Below are 18,780 nucleotides of genomic sequence, written 5' to 3'. Positions count from 1 at the left end.
TTGAAATTCGGGATGTACCTCATGGCCTGAGGCCAGCAGATATAATTGACCTATTTTCGCGGTAATAGATCATCAGGCTAGGGTTGGGATATCCATTACATGATGCGAAAAAATAGCTACCGCGAAACCTCGGCTAACTCCGCGATAAGCTTGTTATGAATGCGCTACACCGTTGATTTTCTATTATCGGCCTTATTTAATTTCCAATTAATTGTCTCGTTAACTCGTCTCGATATCGATAGTATACAGTTTTCTCTAAATTTTTCATTCGATTAATTTCTTCTAGTCTTTATTTTGATTGTTAAAAGTTTTGATTAAAACTTTGATTTAATTATATGTTAATTATTTGTTTTAATTATATAAATGATCAACGGTTTGAGATAGGAAAAGGGAATATGTAAATCAATAAAAATATTTTTAAATTTTTCACATTTTTATTTATTTTTTAAAATATAAAATTTTGTTACAAACGTATAGAACAATAATGATATTAAAACGACTTACAAAATCGTAGTTATGGTTCTAACGAAGTATAATAAACCGAAAGTACGGGGATTCCGTCCGTTTATTCGTAGATAGTCGACGTTGCAATCCACGGTGAGCGTAGAAATCGGCGAAATTTATTAAAACTGCCACCGAGACGGCGATCCTCTTAGCCAAAACGGGATATTGTCTCGGATTGCGTGCGCGTCCTTCCATTCTCCTCTCCTCTCCCTTCTTCCCCTTCTTTCCCCCTCGTGGCGCTGAAAAACAAAAGTATAAAAGAATTTCAACCGAGGGCGCATAAATATTCACCGCATTAAGCATCGTACTCACGGATTCGCTTTTAAAAGCCTCTATATTTAATACGCGTAAATCGAGCGAGTTCGTAGAAGGAAAGGGCGTAAGAACCCCGGCCATCACCGCTTAAATCGCAAAAGGGATACTCGTTGTCTCCTGGAAAAAAGAAAAAAAAAAGAAAAATTATTACGCTTCCCCAAGTTCTCGCGCGGAACAAGAAGAAGGCGAGGACGACGCGCGTAACAATTCGCTTCGTGGCGAATTACCGTCTCGACCACTCGGCCATTCATCATCAATAGCGTAATCAGCGATCAACGCCATCCAACGCCGGCTCTCGCCGTGTGCAGTGATCAGCGGTCTAAGCAGACGGTGGAACGAGCAAACCGTCACCCAGGGCGTGCAGCTGGCGTTGACCCCTCTATCGCGAGAGATGTCCTTACGGATTAAGCTTGTTTCTCAAAAGCGCGACGCCGGCGTCGCCGCCGCCGGCCACGAGCGAGGAGGGAATCGCGGGGACGGGAGAGAGGGAGGGGGCGAGCGCAGGAGGAGGTTGGAAATAACCGAGCTGGTTGCCTCGCCGCGCAAGATGACGAAGAAACCGAGCAGGGACCGTTTGATGATACAATCGGGGAAACCTGATACCTTGAAGTCTTAACTGCAGGGGCAGCTACTTCCACAGAGCTGGAATCTCGCGTCCGGCAAATGTATGCGTAAACGGGCATACGTATGGCCCTGTTCGCATAGAATGAGAGAGAGAGAGAGATCGTGAATCGGTACTAGATCCACGATCCCCACGATCGTTATCTGTCGGTTACGGCGCACAGCATTTCCTTTCGTCGGACACCGGCAGGCCGAGCCTTCTTTCGGCTCAGGAGACGCGATTCTTTGTCCGCGGCTCCCCTGCGGACCACAGTTTCGCGGAAACCTTCTTCTTCCTTTAAGTTTCGTTGTCCCACGCTAACAGATTCTGCGTCTCTCCTTTCTCTCTACTATAAGGCCGTAGGTGGTCTATGGATTGCTGTTGTCTCACCAACACGTATCATATTTATCTCGATCTTTTTGGGGAATATTTTAATTAATCCTAATTTCTCCAGTTTCTCTTCGATATATGAAAGTTGATCGATGAAATACGAGGTTTATTTATACTCGAGGTTTTAAGATATGTTTATTAAGATGCTTTCCCGTATCCGCGTTGGTCAAGCATTTTTATGCTCATTGATAATCGCCGAGTACGGACAAAGCGGAACTACTTAAAGCGGAAAAATGCAAGGGTGCATTGCGAGGGAGACGCGTTGAAAGATATAGAAGGGTCAAGCTCGCCTTTCTTGCAAGTGGCAAGAAACGTAACGACCGAAAAGTATTTTCAACCGAGACAATTATCGCGTAAAAGTTTCACCGCCTGCGCCCTTTCCTAAGCGATGCGCCCCACCTCCTCCTCTCCTTTCTCTTTCTCTTTGAATCTTTGTCCAAACGCGTCGCAACCCTTTGTCTTACTTCCCTCCACCCTCTCACCACCCACCAGTTTCTGCCAATTCAGCTTCGTCAGAGTAATTAACACTTTAATTGCTATCGCGTTTCGGCGAACGCTTGCATGCCTCGCCGATTACGTGCGAGAAATGGCCGTGTTTCGTTTAAGGGACGAAAGAAAATTTCATTGCGCTATTGATAATTACACGCTGGAAATAATTTATGCCGGTTGAACACGAATATGTATAATGCTCCGTTATAATATGTATATTTTTATGAGAACACGTCCTCCATAATGTAGTATCACCGTTTGTGAATTGTTCAGCACGATCACTTGGTAATACAAAAAAAAAAAAACGATATAATTATGAAATGGAGTTGACACTTATTAACTACATTTAATGAAAAAAAAAAAAAAATATCAAATTGGGATCTTACGTTTATAATAAGTAATCGCTACCTTTCATAAGTTACTGATTATTCACTATTTTAAGGATTAGACTAGACGAACATTGTAATTACAAAATGACTCTTATTAATCGTCTTTTCTATAAAAAATATTTGTATACTATCGTATATATTTCGATGCTATCTTTCTGAAGATCCGTTATTAACGAACATTATCCGTTTAATATAATAAAAAAAAAAAAAAGAAATATTAAATATCTAACGTTACAATTTTATCTTCCAGATCTCTTTTCCCATAAACGTTATATTTAATATTAATATCCACGATTACTTTTCCACGAAAATACATAAATAACACGATATAAAATATAAAATATATCGCGTCACCGTGTAATTTTATAAATTAACGTTAAAATGACATTTACTCTTACGTCCACATTGCCAGGTATCTTCCTTCGTTTCGCGAGGAAAAGAAATCGGGATCCAGGGAGGAGGACAGGGAGATATAGTAAGGGAAGAACAAGGCGAGGTTCGAGCACGTTATTTAGCATCACGAGACGCTTTAAAGTCGGACAATTATCGCGAGAAACTTTTACTCGCTTTCGCACACCCCAATTTTCTCTCTCGTTTGCCCTTCGCCCCCTTGTCCCGCACCCTCACCTTCCCGTCTTTTACGCCCCTCTCCCCTCCTCTCCCGTCCTGCAAATCTTTGTCAAAGTGCAGCATGCAGCTTCTTTGTCGGCCTCGCGCCGATTCAACTCTTCCGCTCAGTGTGCCGGGGATTATTTCACCTTCCCCAGCTGTGCTCACTCCCACCTCCGCTTTACTTTCGACAAATCTAATTAACAAAGTCGTTTACTTATCTAAATGGATTCTGTACTCGTCCGTTTCGCTCTAGCTTCGCCTTGAGGAATGTAGGATTTGAGCTTGCGCGCCCATCCCTCTCTCTCTCTCTCTCTCTCTCTCTCTCTCTCTCTCTCTCTCTCTCGCGTCTCGTTGCTCCAGCGCATCCTTGAAATAGGTGATTTCCTGGGAAAATAGGAGAGGATCGACGGTTTAACCCGGATTCGCATTAACGGATGACGTGTTGATACGTGTCCAAAAAAATAAAATCGTACAATGTCGTGATGTTGTTGTTGAAAACAACGCTTCGTGGGTAATTGATTAAGCTGGAAATTAAATTTTTGAAAAATTATATAACATGCTTGAAAGTCAAAATAATATTGTTTGTCAGTAGAAAAATTGCAATTATTTAAAAATATATTTAAAAAAAAAGTGACCGATGAGCTAATGTTTTAAAACCAATGATAATTAATTATTAAACGTGGTAAATAAAAATTAATCGTTTATCACCGTTATCATAGTTTCCTCGAGTTTCACAATCGCGAATGAGTTAAACCTATTGGAATTCTCTACGATGATTCGTGAAAACGTCAACGGTGTCCTCCATTTTTCAAACGGTTTCGAAGTTCGAGTTCCATCCCTCGTAGCCACGATTCGACGCTTAACTCGTTTCTAAGAAAATTATTCCGAGCCACAACGAAGGTCTACTCGTTCGTTAATTGCGGTTTCTCGAGATTCCAATCTCGGTCGGGAGAGAGATACTGAATGAATTCAAGTCTTCAGATTTCAATGAATTCAATTAATTCAACGCGATGCGCTCCTGCGCTCCCTTCTCTCTCTCTCTCTCTCTCTCTCTCTCGCTCTCGATCTCTCTCACAAACGTTGCAACAAGCCCGAGCTCTGCTTAATTTTAATTTATCTCGGGCCGACGATCAAAGACGCATCGCCGTTTCGAAGCGCGCGATCTTCGAAAAATCGTATTCATTAAAAAACCGCCGCGCATCCGTATGAAAGTTGGCGAGTGTGTAACGCGACTTTAATAACTCGGCATTATCCCGAAGTAGAAAGAGGGGAGGCACGCTTAGAAGCGGGTAAATGAACCGGGATGAAAAACTAATTTCTCCCTCTCTTTCTTTTTTGTCGTTTTTTTTTTTTTTATTGGAACGTTGTTACGGGATACGTGTACTTACGCGAGATCACGCCGTATTTCAAAACGGTGCCTTTACCTGTTTCACCGACGGTTTTCGAAATTAAACGACAAAGTAGCTACGACTTTTACGAGTTCGAAATATTTACAGCTTATGATTCTAATTTTAAGAGAAATGTGCTTCCTCCTAGCCGGTAAATAAAGCTGCCTTTATCGAAATTGGATACGTATAGTTACAAAATTTATAGCTACAGCTTTTTGTTTCTTTCTTTTTTTTCTCTGAATTAATTAATTCTAATTAATCTATTTTTATGTGATTTCATTCGAATGTTTGCGTTTATCCAAGTCCTTACTTCTTTGTGAATACAGATATATATATATATATATATATATGTATATGGATAAACGAATGGGTATATGGAATATTGCGATGAATTCTCGAGTTTTACTTCGCGACAAACTTTCTCAACTTATTTCTCGCTTTATTAAAATATTTAATATGTGCGAGTTTAGTTTCTTCTTTTTCTTTTTATCGATTTATACGTTGCCAGAACATCATCACGACGATCTGATGTTCGCTTCTCCGGCGTTTAATCAACTTTACCTTAATCGATTAAAAATACAATCGTATAATACAAATTTATAAATTAGATCCATCGGTTCTGGTCGGATTTTAATACGCGAAATTACGATATTTCCCCAGCGGGGGAAAAAGCGTTTTTCCCCGCTTCATCGCCACGGCCGCGATGCAACGAGCAACTGCTGCTGTATTTAACCGGTCTGTTTGCGAAACGTTGCCGGGCGGACATGTATTTGTCGAATCGGCTGATGATTTTGTTTAAACGTGATCGAAGCGAGCGGCAGCCGCCTTTCGCGAAAGCATAAAACGGCCGATATTAATTGATTCCCGGGCGGAGCGAGCATTGTCGTCCCCGCCCGTAAATAAATTAATAACGCGGTCGCGTGTTTACACGGGGGTACAAGCATCGCTTACAAATTGTACCAATAATGGCAGCGTTCGTTATTACGGTTCTGCCGAATGCATGAAATTCCGCCATTAGTGCCGTCTTTATTTCCGATCCGTAATTTGCTTCCGTTTTTAACCCGGTTTAAACGCACACGCGCAACGCTTCGACGTAATCGCACTTGAATCCCTTTGACGAATAAACTCGCTATATTTTCCTACGATCGAACAATCGATCGGATAAATTTATATTTTTGAATAACTTTCAGGATTCTCGTGAAGCGGTCCATTTTTATCCAAAATGTTTGGACGTAAATGTAACAGCCTCCTAATATGATAAAAGAATGTCTCGTCCAAGGGGGTTACGATCTACTCAAAATATTTTAATAATATATTCTTCGTTGTTCGTCTCCAAAGCTGCGCTCGATTCCATTCGAATTTCCATCGATCCAAACGACGAACGATATCCGGATCCCGGATACCAAGGATCTCGGGCCGGATTCCAAGAAACACAGCCATGGACGGGGAGAGCGGGGTGGGCATCGATCGTCGCGCAGAAACGGCCGCCTCGAGAGCATCGTGCACGATCGTTAGCGGGGAGCCACGCATTCGTCATGTTCATTAAATATCGATTGGCCGGACGGCACCGCCGGCACAGAATGACGAGCACGCAGCTCGCTCGTATAAGCAGGAGCGGATCGCGGCCCCGTGAACCGTTCGCCCTTATCGGAATCGCCACGATAAAATGTGTATATTCGTATGTATGTATGTGCGTGTCCCCGCGTTGCCCCGGATGAATTATGCCCGTAACGCGTGCTGATGCCACACCTCCCCTTATATACCTGCCGTTCTATCTGCCCGGCATTATGTTATTCTCACCATCGCGATCGGCATCGTGTACCGTACCAACACGCACGATCGATCCCTCGCCGATCAACTTTGTCGAACGCGCCATAACCTTCCTCCCTCCCCTCCCCTCGTTCATTCCAACGAGACAAGCTATAATTTGTCCGTGAGAGAACGATTAAAAAAGCGTGGCTGCTGTGTTATTGTTTATTACTCGATATCGATTATTTTTCGCTACAAGTATTTTTTTTTTTTTTTTAGTAATCGCGAAACGGAATGGAACGGAGTTGATTATTCTTACGAAGATTTTTATAACGAATCAACGAACGATTCTCGCACGTTTTTTTTCTTTTTCTTTTCTTTCTTGCGATCCTCGGCTGTGGTGGGACGTGCGAGGGGTGGCGCGTTTATAAGCACAGGGCGCACGAGGACGAGAGGCCGTCTCTGGTTCACGGGGTTGTTTCTATTTTTTTCCACTCCACCCCCGCCCTTTTCTTCTCCTCCCTCCTGTATATAATGTACACGTTAGATGCACGGGTTGCGTTTCGTAGCGGCGTTGTACGCGTGCGGCCACTCGTTCCACGAGTCATAAATAATCTGGAAACATGAATATCACAGGGCACTGCTCGCCACCCCCGCCGGCTCGTACGTGTAATTCCCTTTTCTTCTCTTTTTTTCTTCTCTCTCTCTCTCTCTCTCTCTCGCTTCACACGCGGCCGAGATCGTGGGTGTAACGGCGCGGAACACGTACGCGTGTAAGCGCGTTTCGCCGGTAATTAGGAGCCTCGCTTTCCTTCCCCTTGAACCGCGCCTTCTCCTTCCTCGACCCTTTCGCCTCAAGTTTCTTTTTCAATATCGTACCATCCTCGGTTGGCGTCCTTCGTCGAACTTTTGATTTAATCTCTCTCTCTCTCTTTGCTCGATCAACAATCTCTATCCCCCTCACCTCTCTTTCTCTTCCCCCTCCCCGAATTCCGCGCTAATTCGCCCGCGGCCCGGGAAAATTAGCTGAAAACTCGTTGACCCGAACGATCAATCACGCGAATCACGGTTGCGGTGAGTGGGTTTCCTCTCGATATCTTGTTAGGTCGAGCCTTCTTGCTTGTGAAAATTGGGGCCATTTAATTTTGGAAAATTTGATTTGTCCGATTTGGTTTTACGCGTACCAACGCGTCTAGGAACGGTCTCATTTCATTTGCTCACGAGTTTCGACTTAGCGCGAAAGTTTGTATCATTTGTGGAAACGTTCGAGTTGTAGGAATCTGGAGAATCTACAGGTTGCAACGTGATGCGATCGCGAAAATTCATCGAGCGAAGTTTATTGCGATATTCGAAAAGTGAAACCGATCTTTGCCTCTTATCTTTATAATCGTATTCGAAAAAAAATTTTAATCCGAGAAATTCTCATAAGATGATACAATTTCGATCGTAAGTAGGAATTTCGAAATCAACAAAACACGACAAACAATATCAATTTATAAATAATTACTTCTCGAAATATTTCGAAATACCTGTAAAATTTGCATTATCGTAAATATTTCGTACACGTAAAATTTACATAATTTTCATACCCATGTGAATACATTCTGTCACCACTATCGATTCCTCCGAAATGTTGCAAATCAATTAATCAAATCGGTGCCATGCGTTTCGATTAATTTTTGAGACTTTGTGCAAGTTTTATTTTGTCAAACAAAATCGTGTCATCCAATTATAAATGAATTAATCCTACGATCATTGTTTCGTCGAAACGCGGATGGAACGGGATCGAAACGACTCGCGGATTAATTAATGCGATTCCTTACATTTGGCCGCGAAGCAGATCCAGTAGAATCGATTTCGATAATTTCGTGCGCGTGTGACGTATTAACGTATTTCTGGCTATTTATCGGCAACCTGGTCTAAATGTCAGAAAGTCTCGTAACCGGAAATACGAATCGAATTTTAAAATCGTCCATCCGAGGGGAACGTGATCGTTAAACTTGCATACTTCCGGTGTGTATCGATCCATCGAGCGCGCAATAGCCGGGATATTTTCGAGGATGGTTTGATTTATTAAGACGTTGTATTACCTTTCAGATTTATTGTCGTCGGAGGAAAAGGAGGACGAGAGAAAGAGGTGGGAAAGATTCCATGGCTCGATATTCAAATAGTCTAGAGATATTTCACAGATCTGAAAACAGTTTCAGTAGCTTTCATCGTTTTGATTCTACTTATTGACACAAAAAAAAAGAAAGAAAGAAAGAAAGAAAGAACGAAGGGAGAGAAAGAGAGAAAGAAAAAAGGGCAAGAAGGGAAGGGAAGGAAAGAAAGAGGAGAGCATTTACCATTCACAACGTAATTTCATTTAGCAGGAGCGCCAATCAATATGCATTGATCATTAATAACAAATGCCTTGCTCGGTATTTCTGTTTAAAAGATAGAAAGCCGTCGAATTGAAATGAACGAGTATCCTACTTTTTTTCTTTTTGAACGCATTAAAATGTAAAAAGGATGGTAGAAAATATTCGAAAACTTATCTCTAGTATCCTCGAAGTAATATACTATATATAAATATTTCAAAAATAAAATAATACAATGATAAAATATATCTTCGTGCATCAAGAAATAATTGTGAAGAGATTTAAATCGTGTCTTGGATTTCCACGAAACCTTTCCCATTTCCCTTTGCTGCATCGCTCTTTCATCGATCTCGAGAAAATTGAAAATTTATCACGCTTATATCGTATGCGATCAATGGACGCGATCGGTTACCTCGACTTTTACGAGCCATCGATATTGCCAGACGGATCGAGAGATGCTTCTCTTCCCAGCTATAAGCTGAAGAGGTGTTTATGATTGCGAAAAGGTCAGTTACGTGAGAATCTTCATCTTGTTACACGTTTTCTATAATTACCATATCATTATTGCCTATCGTTAGTACCTATAAAATGTACGAGAAAATCTCTCGTTTCGTATCGGATTAAAAGTTAAAAGTCATAAGAGCATTATGAAAACACGTAAAACATTGAACATCCTTTCGAATATCGAAATATCAAACTGTTACAGAATACACGTAGTACACGTGCTCGATTAAATAATAACAGATATCTATCTTTTTTAAAGAAATATATCGTTCAAATTATTATTAGGAACGAAATAAACGAGCAAGAATTTTTCCAACTCTTTTCCAGAAATAACAAAAAAAAAAAAAAAAAAATAGATCGAGGAACAGAGTTAACCGCGCTTGACCTCAGATGCAAATGTCTCGTGAGTCGGAGCGATGAAGCCACCTCCACCTTGATCGTGTCGCACCCCCTCGGAATCTGAAATCTCGAAATTCACCGCGAGAATAATCGTCCAACCTCTTTTCCACGGCGGGGAAATAGAACGAAGCGAAGAAAAAAAAGCAGAAAGGGGATGGAGACGGATGGAGGGTGGAATAAAGAGGGTCATATAGGTCATTGGGAATATTTATAAACCGGAGTGTTGGCAGGATCCGAGAGCCAACGAGGATGTTTTCATTCCACGGTAACGGGATTATCCCGTGGCTCTTTCGTCTTTTGGAACCTGCTCCCTCGATTTTTCTATTCGAGGGTTGATAAAGATCTTGGCAGAAACCTGGCTTCTCTCTCTCTCTCTCTCTCTCTGGATCGAGGAAAAAGCGGTTATTGTGATTAATTCGTTCCTTTCTGGGTAACCGGTTCACCGGTTGTCTCCCGTTTATTGCGTAACGGAATGCGACGCGTGGTTTTTGCGAGAAGGGATCGAGGCGGGCCAGGTACCAACTTATTACGGATTTTTGAGAGAAATTATAGGTTGTTTAGAGGGAGCGGGGAGGAGTGGAGAGGAGTGATTGTTGTATGGTCGTGGTCGGAACGCGGAAGGGATAAAAAAGTAATTTGTTTTGGCGTCGTGTAACGTTGTTCCAGCGCACGCGGCTATAGTCCGACGTTAAATGTTACATTATCCCCTTAATTAAGTTGCGTGAGCGCTCCATGCGAGATAATGCAAACGCGAGAAAAACTTGATACCGTTTTAACCACCCCCGCTGCTCCCTCCCTCCTTTTTATTCGAATTCCCCTCTTTTCCCCTCTCGTTACGTGATATTCAGAGAAATTAAACGCGGATGGTTATTTTTGGTCGGTCAAGGTTTCGAGTTTCCTCGAATAAATTCGCCTCTTCCTCCGCCCTCGTTCGCACTCGTTCGAGGGAGAAGAAGATAAGAGGTTACGTGACGAATCATCGACTGTGACGATTATACAATTGAAACTGAATGTTACCACACATCATGCGGTAGACAATTCAGTTAAAATATCGCGTGTCGGAGTGGAAAGAAACACGTAAGGGAAAGAAGTAAGTAAGTACTTCGTTCCGCAAGGTCACAAGTTCTTGCCTCTCTTACTCCACTCGTTTCTAGCACCTTGCCAGACGCACTTCACATTCCCGCACTTCGTTCACATCAACACAGTCAGACGCATTAGCAAACAAGCAAACAATTCACGCTATCCAAGTATCTTAAGAAATACATTTATTACATTACCTATTGCGCTGGCTAAACCTAAATCTCAGAATTATTTTTCATACTCTCCATTAATTCATATAATCATCGATCTGTCGTGGTTAATCCTTTGATTATTGTACAACGTTTTTTTTTATATAACTCGAAAACAATAATCGTTCAATACAAATCATTTTCCTTTCAACGCTATAGAATCGAATCTTCAAAGTTCCACGAATATTTTACAATTATATTTCGTAGATATCTCCAAATAAATATTCCATTTACGTATTCTTCGAACTTCCAACGAGTTCTTCTCACGCGGATTCAGTCGCGCAAGAATTAAAAGAAAAGAATAAAATAAAAAGATCCGAATCTACAGGTCCATCGAGGACGATCAATTCCCGATAACAACCGTCGAAACACCACGGTTTCCACGTGGTAAAAAAAAAAAAAGAATCACGGAGCCATGCAGCGCGAAATTATGCTATTGCGGCCGGCCGGACAAATTCGCGTGGTTGTAAGCTCGCATACATGGAAGCCGGATTTTATCCTGAGCGGGAGCCAGGTAGCGAGAGCGTCTCGTGGAAGAAGACTCGTATTAGGCAGTGAAACAAATTGCGCCCCCGACAATCTCCACGGACGATCTATCCTTGGGCCCGAGCGGGATAGTCAAGAATCATGTTTCGCCGTGAACGGAGCAGCGCTCTGCTCCCTCCGTGAGAGCGAGAAAGGAAGGTAGACACGGTACGCAACCAGAACTGGTCCCCTCCGTGGGTCCCCTTCGTCCTTCCTCGACCGCCGAGAAAACTGGGTCGTCCCCTTAATGATCCTTATTAATTGTTCTTACAACGTCTCCTACGGACGACCGCCTACGGCTAATCTGTGTCGCGCGCGTGCCACCATTTTTTCGTTGACACGTTCGCGCGACGACGTTTTCATCACCTGTAATTGTTCCTCCGATTCGTTTGATTCGATCGGACGAAATTATAAATTTTTTTAAACTTTTTCGTGGTGAGAGTAACTCGATACGAAATATTTATGAGAGTAATTTTTCTTGAAGAATTTTGCTAAATTAATCTTAGATACACATCACGATCCTTTTTTCGAAACACGAGAATAAATTCCAATTCGCGATAAAATACCTTCTTGGAGAACGATTCTTCGAGAGTTTCGCTTCGAATTATCGAGTCTCTATTGTTAGACGCATCACGATTCTTTTGGATCGTGAGAAGATTCGTTTTTAATAATCTCGATTTGTTTTCCCTCGGGGGGGGAAAGACAAATGGGAAGATTCGGTCGTAAAACGAGACTGACATTTGAACGGATACATGTCGCGCGAAATATCGAGAAACCACTGCTTGGAACTTGTAGGAAGGTATTAGGAGGAACGAAACGAATGCTTCTTTCCGAGATGGCATTTTCGGTAGTACAACCGGATGAAAAGGCGCGCGTGTACAACTTGCCCCCCCCCTCTCCCTCCTTCCTTACCGAAACTCGATTTCGCCGTACCGCAAGACTCTCCCGGAGCTCTTAAGAGAAAAAGGACCCCCATAAACGATGCGAGTTGGCACTTAGGCTTTATTGCCGGAACTTAGCCTCTCTCATTGCTATCAAAGAGGCCCACACGGTCCTGGCGTGTGCGTTTTCCCTCGCCTCTCGTATACGCGCGTATGCAACCTACCGTACGAAACGTGTCGGTTTATGTTCATTTTTATGGTCGCTGATTACCAGGTACGCTAAATAAGTATCGCGTCCGATCGTCCGAGCGTCCTGTCGTAACCGGATCGGAACGATCGGGCCACAATGCTCGCTCGATATCGCTCCTCCTCGCACGCCACGTGTACCGCCGCCACGATACTACCACCGCGCGGTAATCTGTAGTTAGTCGCGGCTGGATAGGAAGGGTGTTGCGTCGAATCCAAGCGCGGAATTTCAAAGGACGATTCTTCCTCTGTCGAAAAATCGGTGGAACAAATTCTACGCGGCAGATCCACGAAAATGGCGGGATCCTCGTGGGTACTCGAGACTAAGAGAAACGATCCCTTCGCTTTCTCTCCCTTTTTTTCCGCATTTCTCACCGATCCGTGCCCGTCTCACGCGATAGACCGCCACCAAGAATCTCGTCTCGCGGCGATTTCTCGCGTACGTGCGAGAAGTCAAATACAAGTTGGGGGTGTTAAGTAACGAAAGAATGGTTGTTAGAATCCTTTCTTTCTTTTTTGTTATTTTTTTTTTCTTTTCTCTCTCTGTTTCTCTTTTCTCCCTCCTTCATTCCACGAGTTGTTCAAACGCGAACGTGCTCTTACGTTAGGGAGTGTTCCGATCACGAGAGATAATAAGATCTGTGAGTAATGTCGAGCCCCGCGTTAGCCTCAACATCGATGTGCCTCCCAGCGCCACACGTTTCGATCATAATGCTCGATGTTATCTGGAATCGCGAAAGGTTAACTGGTTCCTGAACGCGAAATACCCAGGAATGTATATGTGAAGATTTTTTGACAGTTCTGGAAACGTACGAGAGATATCGTGTAACAATGCTACGTTATTCAATCCATGCAGATATTCCTATCGTAATCGCGCACAACCGATCGAAAATATTACGAGTATTGTTAAGTTATGATCGTGATTTTTTTTTTTGTATTTTTATCATTTTACATAATTCTTCTTCTTTGCAATTTCTTCTTTTCTTTTATGCTTAACATCACACATTTTAATCTTAGTATACACGGTATTAGAAATACCATAATATATAATTATGATTTCATATTATTAATATTATATGATTCGTTAGTATTTGAACTAATAATTTTCTTCTGGCAATTAAAAGTAATCAGATCTCTTAATCTGATACGTTGATACGATATCTTTCAATTCTTCGATCATTCATAATCTTGATTAGTTTATTTAATAATATTTACAAAAGAAGAAAATAATTTAATTTCAAGAAATTTTAAAAAATTTCTCTATGCAAAACTCGTTATAATATCTCCATAATACTTCGATGCAATATTTCATAGAAAATAGAATCGTTGCTGGTTTTAACAACACATCGTATTAATAAACCTTGCCTAACAGAAGAATCCATCAAAAAGAATCCATTCAAAGAGAAAAGACACAAGTAATAAACAAGAATTATACTCGCGCGACGTAAAAATCGAGTTTTTCGAGGCTCGAGACAGTCACATTTCCCTCGCGCACGAATCGAAAAACGAGCGAGACAACACAGCCTTGGAAGGCTTTCCTCCTGTCACGGTCCCTCGATTAATCGCGGTTAATACTTAATCAAACGCGGTACACGCGTATCCACCTCCGAGATTGAGATACGCGCGCGATCGGTGGCGCGGCTCCTCGCCGAGAATTCGAAACGAGGAGGCCGCGAAACATCCTCGGGGACGATCGGTCTCCGGGATGGAGATATCCCGTAGCCGGCAGTGACGCATAAATCTGCGCTCTACGTTCCTATATACGCGCATTTAATTGCAGTGCACCGATGCATCTGCAACCACCAGGCCAAGGAACCGCCTCGTCGCGCCGACGTCGGTTGCTCGCGCCGCTTCCAAAGCCCCCTCGCGACTCTCCCCCCGATCGGCCGTTGCTGCCGTTATTCCCGCGTGTCCAGCGGGGCTGCAGAGATTCCCCGCTCGATAAAAATGTGACGCGGTCGTGATGGGATGAAATTTATTCGAAAAAAATCCCGATCCTTCCGAAGCTGTAGTAGGGTTGTGGCGAGGAGGTGGATTCGACGAAGAATTATGGGGCTTTTTTCGAGAGTATCTCTGCCTCTTGCTCGAGTGGCGATTACCGGAGTTATTTGTGGAAGGGTCTTAAACGGCGGGGGAGGGATTATAAATAATGAGTGGAATTGCGGGGAGATTGTTCCAAAGGATATTTCCACTATTCGTAACCGAAATTCCGGAGTTTGCTTACGAGTGTAACGGCGATTCGTAACTCGATTATTTGCGTGTTCGATCTTGTGTCGATGGGAGGTGATCGATTTATTGGAAAAATGAATTACGAAGTGGGAGACGAGAGATGCGAATATAATGTCCGAGAGAATTTTTAATTGCTACTTCGCTTATATCGTTTCCAATTCGTAATATCGATATTTCTTTTTTTTTTTTTTTTTGGTCAATGGCGACTCATTTCTTTGAACGAGATTTTTCTAATTGACATCTCGGATACGACATACGAGAGAGAACGATGTTATTTTCATACCATGGAATTCCGTTTCTCGGTCCATAACGCAGAAAGAAAGTATCGTAACGTTGAAAACGATTCGCGGGATCGTAACGATCCCGGGAACAGCTTCGACTTCCGTCGATTCGCCTTTCTTGTCGCACGATTTCGTCGGAATAGGTGCAGTTGGAAAAGGGGCAAGAAAGAAGCGGTCGCGTTGACGACAGTCTTCCCGGAAGTTCGAGGGCTTTCAAAACTTGTCGAATAGTCATTCTCGCGGCAGGAAATCGTCTCACGATTGTCGGTATATATAAGTAAATAAAAACCCCGTTCCGGGGTTTAATATACCACCACTCTTGTATCAAGAGACAAAAGTATTCCGGGAGAGTAATCGAGAAACGCTAACGTGTTTTATATTTTTATGAGCTCGGGTCGGTGGTGGAAACTCCATCGTATTCGGAAATCAGGTTAATGGCGTCCCATATTTTCTTTTTTTTTTTTTTTTTCAAACACGCACGCGGCTCTCTTAATTAAACTTTGCACTTTGTCGAATCCTGTACATTGTGCTAATGTAGTGGAGGGATCGGTAACGCCGGAGATGGGCGAAGAATACGCATGCGTAAAAATAAACGATGAAGATGAATAAAAATATTTCATTCGCGACGTGTGCGGACTTATCCACGAGCAATCTCGTTGGAGTTTGAAATAGACGCGAAAAGGCTCGCGCGAGTATTCCCAAAGGTCTCGTTTTTTAGACGAGAGTCCAGCAATTTCTTCTCACTCGCTTTCCTCCTCCACTCCTTTCTCTCCTCCTCCTCCTCTACTCGCCTACGTGCTTCTTCTTCCTCTTCTTCTTCTTTTTTTCCCCTCCTGCCTCCCTTTTTTTCACCTTCAACCGGCTCGTCTTTCAAAGGGGACCGGGCGCGTCCCGAGGTCGCCGTTAAGGACACGTTTGAAATCGTTCGCGCGAAATGCTCGCGCCCGTTTGCGCTCTCCGCATAAATCCTTCCCCTTTGAGATAGGAAAGTGGGTTGGTTGTACTCGGGTCGCACCTACCTTTGCAGCCGTAATCTAGGCGCTCTTCGAGTGGAGTGGCCCCCGAGTGAAGTGCGTTTCACTGTATTGTGCACCGGCCGCAAAGTCCGCATCCGCCGTTCCCTCCGTCCTCGCTCCTCTTCCTCCGCCCGATTCACAAAACGACCTTCGACCCACGAAACACCAAGTCGAAGCAACCATTTTCCTCGCCCGTTAACGAGCTTCCATTTTTCTGCAGCGAAATCGCTTCGGTGACCAGTGGGCTGTCAAACTATAATGCGAATGCGGTTCGCTTATTTCTAGTTTATTTCCTTTATTTTGAATCCTGTTGGAAATCTTATCCTTCTTTTTTTTTTTTTTTTTAGATAAGTAATTTACAGTTTAATATTATCGTTAGAAATAATCGTTAGAAATAAGTGTTTTAACGATTGGAATAATTTATTTATCAAAACTATCACCATCGTTATTTCGATTTTGAACTTTTTATAATATAACATGTCACAGATATTTAGACTTGTGTACCATTTTTACTAGATTTTTATCTGGATCTAGATTCGCGAAATACATGGTCCACGGTGGTTCGGTGTCTAAGGTTGTCTTCTAAGGTTACTCTCATCTCTCAAATCGAACCCGCTCGACGATACAGATTTGAAACGAAAGTTTCGCTTATATCTTTCTTCCATGGGGTCTCAAGTGTACAACGATCAACAGAGTTCTAAACGAGTAAGCGCGATTCGTTGGCGGCGGGGAATATGTCCGGCCGCGATAACCGCGTTGCTTTTCGATGAAAACTTGAAAAGAGCTTTTTCCAGGGGAGGAGAGGGGGGCGGATTGCCGAATGGAGGGTGGCTCGTCGAATGGGTGGTCGAAAGTATTATTGGAGAAGTTGGAGCAGCCCGCCGTACCGATTTCTTACCGAAGTCTCGTATGAAGTCTCGTCTCTTCGATCCTCCCGCGCCTCTCGTCGCAGTTTTCTAAAGGATTCGACGCGTATGGGACTTCAAGTGGCTGCTCCTCGAGGATGGAACAATGGCAAACAAACACGTATTCACCTGTGGAACGAAAACATTCCCTCGTAAGAAATGGGAACGATATCTCTGGGAACGGTTCGAATTGCCGGAAAAGAAATGCATACGCTTTCTTCTCTTTCTCTCCCTTTCTCTCTGGATGGGGAGAACTATTTAACGGGATAAAGCACTAAGACGATAAAGCATAAGTATAGAGCGTACAAGTTGAGATTCGTCCAAAAGATCCGAAGATCGGGTTACATCGTGCCAAAGGATAAAGAATGTTTCAGCAACAGTTTCTTGTACCAAGCTCTTGTGCAAGCTTTTCGTTTGATGTATATGTATACATAGGAACAATGAATGCGCACACCTGTTCAAAGAGGGAGATAAGAGTTTCTTAAAGTTTCCGGCCATATCTCGCGAGCAAAGTACCGGTGATCGTATTAATGCAAAAAGGTCGGTAAAGTGTGTACACCCGGTTTCACTCTTGGCACGGAAAATCGTCGATGTAGCTTCTTCCCAGCTACGTGGAAACAGGGTTGCAAGAGAAAAGGGAACTGGGTTACGATATCGCTTAATCTACAACCTACAATTCCTCTTCTTCCGCTGTCTTCATTTTACACGTCCTCCCTCTCATCTCTCTCTCTCTCTCTCTTTCCATTCTTTTCGCAATTCTGTCTCCTCCAGAGGCATTGTTTCCCCTCTGTTCCCAATTATGAAGGCAAACTGCGCGACAGAAAATCAAGAAACTCGAGCCTGTTCCAAGGTACGAACGATACAAATGCCTTTTCTCTAGTTCAAACAGACACCCGTTCCTATTTTCAAGACGCTTCGTTTGCGCTTGGAGAGGGAAGAGAGGAGAGGCAACATTGTTCCAGATGTCCAAATGATATCGATAATCACGAAAACGTTAGCGAATCGAATTGAACGCGCGAAAAGTACGCGAATCGATACGATTTCAATCTCGACTCGCATTCCTTGGATCCCTTCTTTTGCATTGCTAATTTCGTCGGCTCGTTCGTTATTTTTTAGGCGCGAAAACCATCGCGAAACATCGCTGGCTTCGAGTGATAAACATCCGGCGAGCCGGTGTTTCTTCCAACGATCTTTGCTTCCTTTGATCGAGGAAACATACGGGAAACTGCTTCGAGAGGTTTCTCTTTGGCCCAGATTAAGACGCCTTAATGGATAACGAAGTTCGTATCGAGGAAACAGGATGTCGATAGAGCTCGTTCGAAAGGACTGTGTACTTTCTGATGTTGTCACTGCTTTCCAGAGAGATGACAAACTGGATGGAACGACGAAACGTTATATAATACGAATCGAACGTGTTTCTTTTTTTCTTTCTTTCTTTTTTTTTTCCTTTTCTATAATATTCCGTAATTTTATTCGACGAGCGTATCTCCTCTATAAAATAAAAAAAAGAAAAAATACCGACGAATAAAAATACGAGAATAAAATTAAGTTTATTATCTGGCACGATCAGGCAACGGGATGGAACATTTTCCAGTCCAGAAGAAGGGCTCCCATGAATGTTCGAATTCCCGAAAGGAGAGCAACGACTTTCTTTTTATCGTCCCTCGCCGCCGCTACCTCACCGCTATATCTCAACCGCCGCTACCTT

The 18,780-nt window shown here is 43.0% G+C and overlaps 1 long non-coding RNA gene across 14 annotated transcripts in view; it reads right to left on the bottom strand.

Moving 5' to 3' along the window:
- Positions 1-425: 425 nt before the first annotated feature.
- Positions 426-18,780, bottom strand: part of LOC100578882 — a 184,493-nt gene continuing 166,138 nt past the window's right edge. For 12 of the 14 annotated variants that reach the window (XR_003305153.1, XR_003305146.1, XR_003305134.1 and 9 more), the window contains 3 exons: positions 17,066-17,201; positions 817-936; positions 426-743 (listed from right to left, as the gene is read on the bottom strand). This is a non-coding gene — a long non-coding RNA (uncharacterized LOC100578882). Of the gene's footprint in view, positions 744-816; positions 937-16,170; positions 16,421-17,065; positions 17,202-18,780 lie in introns of all 14 variants that reach the window. The other 2 variants (XR_003305135.1, XR_003305138.1) reach the window with 2 other exon arrangements.

This window comes from Apis mellifera, linkage group LG1 (genome assembly GCF_003254395.2).
Source record: "Apis mellifera strain DH4 linkage group LG1, Amel_HAv3.1, whole genome shotgun sequence".
Classification (NCBI taxonomy): Eukaryota; Metazoa; Arthropoda; class Insecta; order Hymenoptera; family Apidae; genus Apis; species Apis mellifera.
The sequence above is the reverse complement of the archived record's forward strand: the minus strand, read 5'-3'. Positions and strand labels throughout refer to the sequence as shown.